General features: G+C 43.3%; 1 long non-coding RNA gene across 3 annotated transcripts; it reads right to left on the reverse strand.

The window, feature by feature from the left end:
* Positions 1 to 622: 622 nt before the first annotated feature.
* LOC123063495 (uncharacterized) lies at positions 623 to 4660 on the reverse strand. 3 transcript variants are annotated; one of them, XR_006430360.1, is made up of 6 exons: positions 4260 to 4660; positions 4081 to 4184; positions 3941 to 4005; positions 3462 to 3621; positions 1681 to 1787; positions 623 to 900 (listed from the first exon to the last, which is right to left on the reverse strand). It is a non-coding gene; the product is annotated as an uncharacterized lncRNA (long non-coding RNA). The 3 variants fall into 3 exon arrangements; XR_006430358.1 differs by having other exon boundaries at positions 623 to 988; XR_006430359.1 differs by lacking the exon at positions 1681 to 1787.
* Between the last annotated feature and the right edge of the window lie 5383 nt (positions 4661 to 10043).

Raw genomic sequence — 10043 nt, forward strand, 5'->3', positions numbered from 1 at the left:
AGCCAACCTTTTGTATGTGAATGTGAGAAGAGGAGGGCCATTGAATATGTGCAGGTGCAACCGATGATGCTCATTTATTTTAATTGGTCCCTCGTCTCAGCCCATTCACAGTCAACAACAGCATCATTCTTTAACTCTTTTCCTCATAATTCCATTCCTTTAAGAGCGAATTTTACTCCCTCTCTTTCCTTCTCGCTCATGATAGTACAATCGAAATTTATGTTTCTTTCCGTTATGCTTTATAAGAGCCAAATTTACTCCTTTTTATTCCTTATCTTTCCTTATGAGTGGAACATTTTATTTCCTTTCTGCTTATATAATAGCCGAATTTGCTCCTTTTAATTCCTTCTCTCTCTTTCCTAGGACACACTTCTTGAGTTGCTTATTGATTTTAAATCATACACATATGGTATAGGAAACATGCCCATGCGTTCCACCAGGAGAAGATTAACATACAAATTAAATATGATTTGGATGGAGATTAAGATTACACAACAAAATAATATCTAAATGGCTATTCCGCAAGAGGCAACCATGTTACCAGCCCTCATGCCACTATTGTCATTCGGTTGATACCCAACAGCCCATTACCATTGGCAAAATTGAGAGCTATTAGCCTTAATGAATGCAGCACATGCATTTTTCTTATTTTTATCAGGTAACAGATATGTAGAGGACCAGCTGGCATCTATAACTCTCTAATTCATTGAAACTTCTTCGCGATCTGCTTCTTTAGTATCATCTCCCTTGTGTAAACATCAAGAAAACTTCTCCATGTTCTGCTTCCTTAGTAGCGTCTCCCTTGTGTAAACATCAGGAGAGCAGATACTTGGAAGGCTTGACACAGTGGTCATCATGAATGTAGTAGCAGCAAGAAGTGCCAATAAGACTTTTGATTGACTGCATAGGGAGAAAATGGAAATTAGATCACTTTGTAGTTTGTATAATCAAAAGAGTTTAGGGTCAAATCCCTGTTGCACGAATTTTCCTGTAAAAAGGATGAAAACACACATTTAGTTCAGAGTGAAACTAAGGTTAAGTAAGAAAATGTTCTTTGCTACAGATTAAGCTAGTCTTATAGCATCTTGAAGCAGAATAAGTGAGAATTTCTACAACTTTTTGGAAAGGTAGACCGCCATATCAAAGATATGATGCTTAATAAATTCTGACGACCATAACTAACTTTAGAAACAATAGAAAAAGTGATTCACATCATATTTCCCTTGTGATCTAGATTCTAGGTTTGTCTCAGGTGCAAGATGAAAAATTTAATTGCTTTCGAGAACATAACTACATAAAAATAGCAAATGAAGAAACCAGATGCTGCCTGCACAACCCAGGTTTGCAGCATACAAACAGTTGCACGCAAAGCATATGACTACCACATGAAAATCTTCCTCATAAGGAACAAATTGAATGTAAAGAACCCCCCCCCCCTATAAGATTGCTCAATCAGGAATAAAATACAGTTAATACGGTGTCCCCCCTATAAGTTATAACTGTCATATATGTATACATTCGATGATTCCCATCTAAGAAGTATGCAATGTGAGGAAAAAGAGTAAGATCATCAAGCAATAACTGTCAATTTGTCATCTTACCAATTCAATCATAGTCACTATCACTACAATTAACAACAAAGCACATCTAATCATCCTTAGAGAAGTAGCATAGACCAACCTTTTCAACTGATTCTTATCGCAGGAGGGTCCAAATTCCTGGAGCTAAAACATCGTGGCGTTAAATGGCAGTAACACTGTTCTTGGGCTCAAGATGCCATGGTTACCCTAGAGGACAAGTAAATAGGATTAAAAATGTCTAATCATTAATTCATTGGCAGTCAGCTAGTATTTCTGGACTTAAACCCTCCACACTCTCGATGTGAATCACAAATGACTTTGAGTTAAAAGAAAATGTTCTGAATAATAGTTACTAACAAAACCTATGAGCCAATGTTTTTACAACACCATTGAATAGAGTTCAGAGTTTAAGTATGTATGCCACGACACACAGCTGCCACAGAGACGATGCGCAGGTGGTCACTATCACAAATCAAAAAATTATAGCAATTTAGTATTACTTGTCTGAACTGTACAAATCTATGAAAGTATGTATAAACTGAGAACTCCTGGAGTTTACTATTATCAGAAAAGCAGCAGGTACCAGTGGCCTACATCCAATGAAAGGTTACACAGATTGATGTTGATTGAAGAAATATCCAACAACGTTGGACTAATCACCATAATCTAGCGAGCTTCTATCTACTGGGCAATTCAGAAATAATAAACTGAAACAAGAGCAATCGGAAACTACATTGTCCGCCAACACTAATCAGATCAACACAACCCGGCCATCAGCATTTGTGTGAATGGACAAAAGTTATGGTAACCCTGTCTGACTTATCTTCAGTTCTTCACATAAGGTTATCTTTACTTAACACAAAGCGCATAGATAAATCAACTAAATCAGAATTTCTCAATGGACGGAAGTTATAAAATAATGTCTGAAATGAATGCACAAAAGGAGCATCTCCAGAACAAATAGGTGCGTAAAGTACATCAAAAGAAAAACGCTTGGTGTGCATCTACAAGTCAAATAAGAAGGCCTATCAGCTCCTACATACATGAATACAAACAGGTTACATTGGGATTAACTATCAGCAAGTAAAACCAACATCCGAGGGAAAAGTTGAACAAAAGCTCTTTCTACCCTTTAACAAGATCATTCTGTAAATCAGAATTCATTCATTATCTTTCTACCCTGGCTCCAGCAGTTAGTGTTACTCTTGGATGACTGTAGAAGCTAGCCGACTGAAAAACCACACCAGTACAACGTTGTGTGCTCGGTCCACTTTTTGTTTCAGTAATTTACACATTATCGATTTTGTTCAGTTAGCCACTAAATGTCCAGCGGTTATCCAATAAAATGTGTTCACTTTGGGAGTCAGTAGCAGTTAGTGTGTATAAGCTCTGGGAGTTAGCTTGCATCATGTAGAGTTCGCTCTTGTAAAAAAGATGGAAAAATAGATCAAAACATAAAACTACGACTGTGAACATCACTTCCTTCGGTGGAAATCGCTCCAGTAAAATTTGCAACTACATAAATTGTTCGTTTTGGGCAACATATTATTTTAGAATTACAAGAATTGCGTATATACTTTGCCATATTGTGCACCCTTGTATGAATTGTTCCACAAAACAAAGTATAAATTGTCATAGGTAACATCTGATGCTAAGCCATCTTGGTGCATAACACACACAAAAATATGATTTTATCTGTTGGATGTGACATAACATAGATGGGTCAAATTTCAGGGGCTTCTATCTACTAAATTCAAAGTATAAATTCAGAAACAATAAACTGAAACAAGAGCCATCAGAAGTAGCACCAATTCAGAAACAATAAACTGAAATAGGGGCTTCTATTTCTATCAACTGATTAGCTTTCAAGGGGATACATACCTCTGGTGTAGCCACCGCAGGCGACATTGAACGGCTCAATGGATGTGCTTCTTCTGCCGGCAAACTTGGCGGAGGTAACATTGGAAGTTTCTTCGAAACTCACAATGATTCATCACACAAAAAAAGTAGCATAGCAGCCATGTAGATATCATATATATCTCTGTTAAGAAGAAATAAGGAATATTACAAAGCTTAAGAGGAAACTCGCCTCTGCCACTTTTGGGTTTACACAAGTGTAATCCACTCGCTCACTAAGAACTTGCATGGCATTTCTAGTGTAACTATTTTATGAGCTTACAAATAAAAGCACAAAAATGAAAATAGCACATCATATATACACTGTTTGTGTTTGGAAGGATATCAATTAAATAAAAATAGATCTGTTAATGGACTTGTTTGTGTAGTAGCAGAATTTTGTTCAAAATAAAACTGGACTTGTGCTAATGGGAGAGACAGAGAGTAGATGGGGGTTGCTTGACCTATCTTGGTGTAGCAGAGGCGTCATCCGAGGAGGTGCTTATGGCTAGGGTTCCTCCCTGTTGACCTGCATGGGAAGGGAAGGAAACGAGATGAGGAAGGGACGGGAAGGGGAGGGGAGGGGATGTGGACAAGATAGAACCTTGGAGCTGCAGGTCCATGGCGTCCTCCACATCTCCGTGAAGAAGCCCTTGATGGCGGCGACCATGGTGGATGGGGAATTCCCATGGCGTGCTCCATCTGCATCTGCAGCAGAGGACATGAAGAGAATGTGAGGTGTAGGGGTGGTGGATCCCAGCCAAGAAGGAAGGAGGGACGAACCTGGGCCGCCGGAGACGCGCCGGCGAAGCCCTGCCCGAAACCCTAGCCATGGGGGTGGCGTTTCGAGCGGGCGGTAGAGGCCGGGAGCGGAGAATCTGGCCGGAGGGTAGGGAGGAGCGGACTGTGGGGAGTTGGGGGGCGTGCTGCGCGGCGTCGGAGCTCGCCGGAAGCTGCCGGCGTGGGTGGTGGCGGCGGCGGCGAGGACTTGAGCGAGAGGGAGAGGAGGCGAGCCCGTTCTCCTCCTTTGGTCGTGTTTTTTTCTTTACCCAAATTTGCTCGGACCGCGGGTTGAATAATCCAAACGACAGGGTGTTTTGTGCAAAAACGAATCGTTTTCCCCGATCCACTTAAACAGGGACTGCGGGTTGAATTCTTGAAAATAGAGGGGCTTTTTTGCAAAAGTGACGACGACGTACGACCAGAAGCACTCCGTGCTTTATTAGTGTATATATATATATATATATATATATATATATATATATATAGGGAAAGAAAAGATATGCGCCGGTCTAGTTCGCTACCGGTAAAAAAAACCGAGGATAAACCTGAAGAAAGCGCCTACGTGGCACGTCTACTCACCACCAAATTGAAAAAAAAACACAGTGAGATAAAATGGGGCACAACTTTACAAAAATGGGTTATGAATTAAGAATTTTCCCAAATTGGGGTAAAATTTGTCACAGAGCTGAAATTTGGGGGTAAAAAATGAAATTAACTCAAAGAAAAAAAAACATATCTAAATGACATGTAATTTGCTTAAGATACAAATTAGTTAGTGATTATAATTTTCTGATCCATTGTTTTCTCATGCCAAAATAGCACCAGATTACATTACCAAGAGATACAGAGGTTCACACTTCACAGATGCTAACGGCCTCTTTGATTTGTAGGATTCTAAAAATGTTAAAATGGAAAAAACACACAATTGGGATGATCTCGATCCTGTACAAGATTTTGTTTGATTGCATCATAGGAAAAAACAATAAAGATTCTTTCAAAGAGGTTTGAATGGTTGTTAGTAATCCTATGGAAAGTAGTACGAGGAAATCCTTTTGAAAAAATTCCTATAGAATTTAATTATATGAATCAAACAACCAACGTAGTAATATTTCATGAGGATTCTAATCCTCCAAAAATTCTGTGAAAATCCTTTGCATCAAAGGAACACCAAAGACTAAGGAGCATTATTACCAAAAAATACAGATGAAGCCACTGCCACAGGGTCTGCTCTGTTTTTTTTACCGCAACTGTGGTTCTAATGGCAAGTAAACTTACAGACCGTAGTATGAGCAGTAGAGCCTCCTTCGTTTCAATCCTGCAACCATGATTATAGAGGTAAGCGGACCTAGATTTTGTCTAACTCATTGCGTGCACAACCTAAATTTTCACCACACATCGCCATACACATCACATCAGCTGGTACATGGTGTCACATCGGCATGTGCACTCTCTCTCTCCTCTCTTCTCTCCCAAACAAATCCACCCCTTTTATTTCAACTTTTCTAACTTAAATCATTTGCATCTTTTAAACAAATATTTTGATTTCAGAACTTTTTATATATTTGAACTCCTGACAAAAGGACCTTTAGAACAAGATCATTTTTGGATATATTTTGACTAGTTTAAATTTTTCAATAACATATCTCACTGGTTTCAATAACATATTTCACTCTTTTCAAAAAACAGATTTCACTCGTATCACTCGTTTTGATGACATAATTCACTCATTTCACTTGTTTCAATAGCATATTTAACACATTTCACTCGTTTCAATACTAGATTCCAGTCATTTCAAAAATTGATTTCATCTCATTTCACTCATTTTCAATAACAGATTTCACTCGTTTCAATTACAAATTTCATTCATTTCACTCGTTTCAATAACAGATTTCACTCATTTAAAAGTTCAAAGTAGTTGAAATATATTCAATATTAGTCTTATTCTAAAGGCCTTTGTGTCATGATTATATAAAAATAATTTATTTTGGAATCGGAATATTGGTTTAAAATATATAAATAATTTAAGTTAGAAAAGATGAAATAAAAGGGATGGATTTGTTTGGGAGAGAATAGAGAAGAGAGAGAGTGGACATGCAGATGTGACAACATGTGTACTGGTTGATGTGATGTGCATGGCGATGTGTGGAGCAGATTTGAGTTGTGCACGCAATCGGTTAGGCATAGCCATATTCGAAGTTAAGCACAGTCACAAAGGGATTCAGTCGTTGAATTCGTCACCGCATTCAAGATCCTCAAGGTAAGAAGAAAGCCCATGAGCATCCACCACCGGAACAACAACATGAGGGATCCCTTGAAGGATTGTAGTTCAACCTCTTAGTTCAGACTCCCTGGCATTGATGGTGTAGCTGGAGAGGAGCTGAACGATCGTGAAAGGAGGGTCAGCATCAAACAGGAAGACACGGTTTATCGGGTTGATGGCTCCAGAGACCCTCTCTTCTCTCCCATCCTTGAGGTCATACATGTAGATGTCCACACAGGGCGAATCGAGACCCTTCAGGTAGTAAATGCAGTCTGATGGACGAAATCTGATTTTAGAAACTGTGTGCAATTTGGTCAACTTGGAAATTACCATTTTGCTGTCAGGTGACCTGCAAATAGCAAATCTAAAAGAGCAAAGAATCAACTGAATGTGCCAAAACACGGTATATTACTAGTTTACTACTCTGGATGTGTACTTTGTACAGTACTGAACATTAGCTATCTAGTCTGAATGTGGATCATTTATGGGGACAGGCAGTAGTCAACATCGAGTGTTTGGTAACAAAAATCCATGGGATATACTAGCAAGTCGTCAGGGATTCGTTCGGGAAGAGCACAAAGATGATCACAATAAATATAGTATGGCGCCAGAATATTAGCAATTCAGTTTAAGTTCAAATATTATGAAATCTGCTGCAAAATAGTAGTACTACTTTGAAATCTATAGCAACACAAACAAGATCATCGAAGTAATCATCATTCAAGATCAGAACTCATACTCTTCTGAATTCCGATTCTGAGGTCCTGGAGCAATTCATGGAGCTCCATCCAATTCCCATGGCGATCTCGTCGATGCCGACGTCTCCGTGTTGGTCTCGATCACTCCTGCCGCTGTCCTGCTGCATCCTTTCGTCAACGCCCTTCTCGTAGATCTTTTTGACGAGCACCGCGTCCGGCAAACAGTGGCTATCCACGTCCTGGTTGTTGGCGTTAGAGCATGTTTAACAGAGCCCTCAAAAACTCAACCTTCAAAACCAGTTTGAGGGCTAAGAAAATGTCGTTTTGAAGGCCGAAAATCCCTGACGCAGATCAGTGCCCTTAAACCAACCCTTAAAATCTTTGTCTCGTCGTCCTCTTCGTCTGCACGGAGGGAATCAAGCCGAGATGCTCGGGAGCGAGGGAATCGTCTCTGTCTTCATCAACGTCGTGCGCTGCTCACCGCCGGAATTCGTCGTTGTTCGTCGATGTGGGTGCCCTCCCGCCACTGTTTTTGGCCGACGTGGGTGGCCTCCACCATCTCCGCGGCGGCAGCATCGGTCGGGGTGGCCGGGGGCGGGAGGCGCGGGGCAGGGGAGGGCGCCGGGGCCGTTGCCGGTGGCGGAGGGGGTGGCCGGGGGCTGGAGGGGGTCCATGGCCGGCGGCGGCGGCGCGGACCAAGGCTGGCGGCGGCGCGGTGGTGAGAGGCAGTTGGGGAAATTTCATTCCCGCGCAGCTCATTGACCAAGTGAGGGTTGGGCCTGGAAATTGCCCTCCAACCCTCACTAGTGCAGGTTGGTCTCGAACTTGAGGGTTCGGCCTGGAATTTTTTTTTGAGGGTTTAGGGATTGGCCAGTGATAAGCGCCGGTCTGCCGGCCGAAATTTCAGCCGGTCGACCTGCGACCGTTCGATCAGACCATTTTCTGCCGTTGATTTTCCCACGTCAGGCATCCCCTTCAGCGTTTTGCATCTCGTCTCCTGTTTGACCAGCATCTTGCGACCATGGCAAACTCCGCCCGCGCTCGTCCTTGGCTGCCCATGCTTGCCGACGAACGGCGCCATCCACACTCGTCGCCCCGGCCTCTCACGCTCGCCGGCCATCCTCTCGCGCTCGTCAGCCATCTGGTATCGTCCTTCAACAGATCGCCGTCGTCGCCAGCAGCCCCTGCTGCATCCGATGCAACAAAAAAAGACGTGATCGTCCCCGAGCATCGTGTGGCGTCGTAGCGCTGCCGCGCGTGGTCACCACAACCTCGGCCACCGGTTCCAGCATCCGAGATGCCCGTGGAAGCAACTCCGGTGGCGCCATGTGGCCATCTGGCGCTCATGCTTGTTCCAGCAAAAGTCGATGCCGGATGTAGCAAATTATGTCACTGGATGCAGCTTCTCCGCATCGACTCTCGACTGGTTCCAGCAAATAGAAATGCCGGATGTAGCAAATTATGTCACTGGATGCAGCTTCTCCGCATCGACTCTCGACTGGTTCCAGCAAAAGTCGATGCCGGATGTAGCAAATTATGTCACTGGATGCAGCTTCTCCGCATCGACTCTCGACTGGTTCCAGCAAATAGAAATGCCGGATGTAGCAAATTATGTCACTGGATGCAGCTTCTCCGCATCGACTCTCGACTGGTTCCAGCAAATAGAAATGCCGGATGTAGCAAATTATGTCACTGGATGCGGCTTCTCCGCATTGACTCTCGACTGGTTCCAGCAAAAGTCGATGCCGGATGTAGCAAATTATGTCACTGGATGCAGCTTCTCCGCATCGACTCTCGACTGGTTCCAGCAAATAGAAATGCCGGATGTAGCAATTTGACGCACCGGTTGTAGCATTTTATTTTTCCACTGGTTGTATCTCCGCCATGCCAAAGGTCATAGCCGACGCTCGTGCTGGTTCCAACAAAAAATGATGCCGGATGTAGCAGAAACATTCGTTGGATGCAGCTCCGGCAGCTGATTCCCATCACTTAGTTTCTTCCGATGTAGCAAAACCAAAGATTGGTTCCAGCAAAAAAGATTGTTGACTCCAGCAAAAAGAAAATCAACAAAAATCATGGTGGCCATCAGGCCATGCCGTCGCCGAGAACTATACACTCCTACTGCAGCAAAAATGCAAGCAGCTTCCAGCAAAAAACAAATTAGAAAACAACAACTTATTCTCCGCCACTGCCGTCGCCGCGAATCTGTTGAGTAAATAGGCAATTTCTCGATTAAATTAATCCATGAGTAAATCACTAGCATGGCATTGACTAAGTTGATGACGTACTGACTCTGATCTAAACATGCACGTACTAAGCAAACAGTAGACAAATCTACACATACTGCTAGTACTGCTAATATGAAAATAATCAGGAGCGGGATAAACGAGTTGTACCCTCTAGTAGGCCACGCAGAGGCCGCGGCTTTGGTGGCAGCATCGGCGTCCTCGGCGGCCTTCTTGTCGGCTTCATCTTTCTCGGCGGCGGCACGGTCGGCGTCGGTGGACATGGTGATGATGAAGGCGACGCGGACGTAGAGGAAGTAGACGATCGGAAGCGAGCAGTCGCGTAATCGCTGCCCAAAAACCTATTCGCCCCTCACCCCGTACAGGAACCAGAAGGGCGTGGTTTCGGAGACCTGCTCTCCCGTCGACCGTGTACGCGGCGGACGGGATGGAGTCACCGGCGGCAGCAGCAGCAAAGGAATGATGGTGGGCGTGCGCATGAGCAGATGTGATCTGTTCGTGGCGGCTAGGGTTAGGAGACACCGCATACTTATAGGCGCAGCCGCGTGGAGAGACGTGGGCTCGACCCACGTCCGAGTCC

The sequence above is a fragment of the Triticum aestivum genome, chromosome 3A (genome assembly GCF_018294505.1).
Source record: "Triticum aestivum cultivar Chinese Spring chromosome 3A, IWGSC CS RefSeq v2.1, whole genome shotgun sequence".
Taxonomy (NCBI): domain Eukaryota; kingdom Viridiplantae; phylum Streptophyta; class Magnoliopsida; order Poales; family Poaceae; genus Triticum; species Triticum aestivum.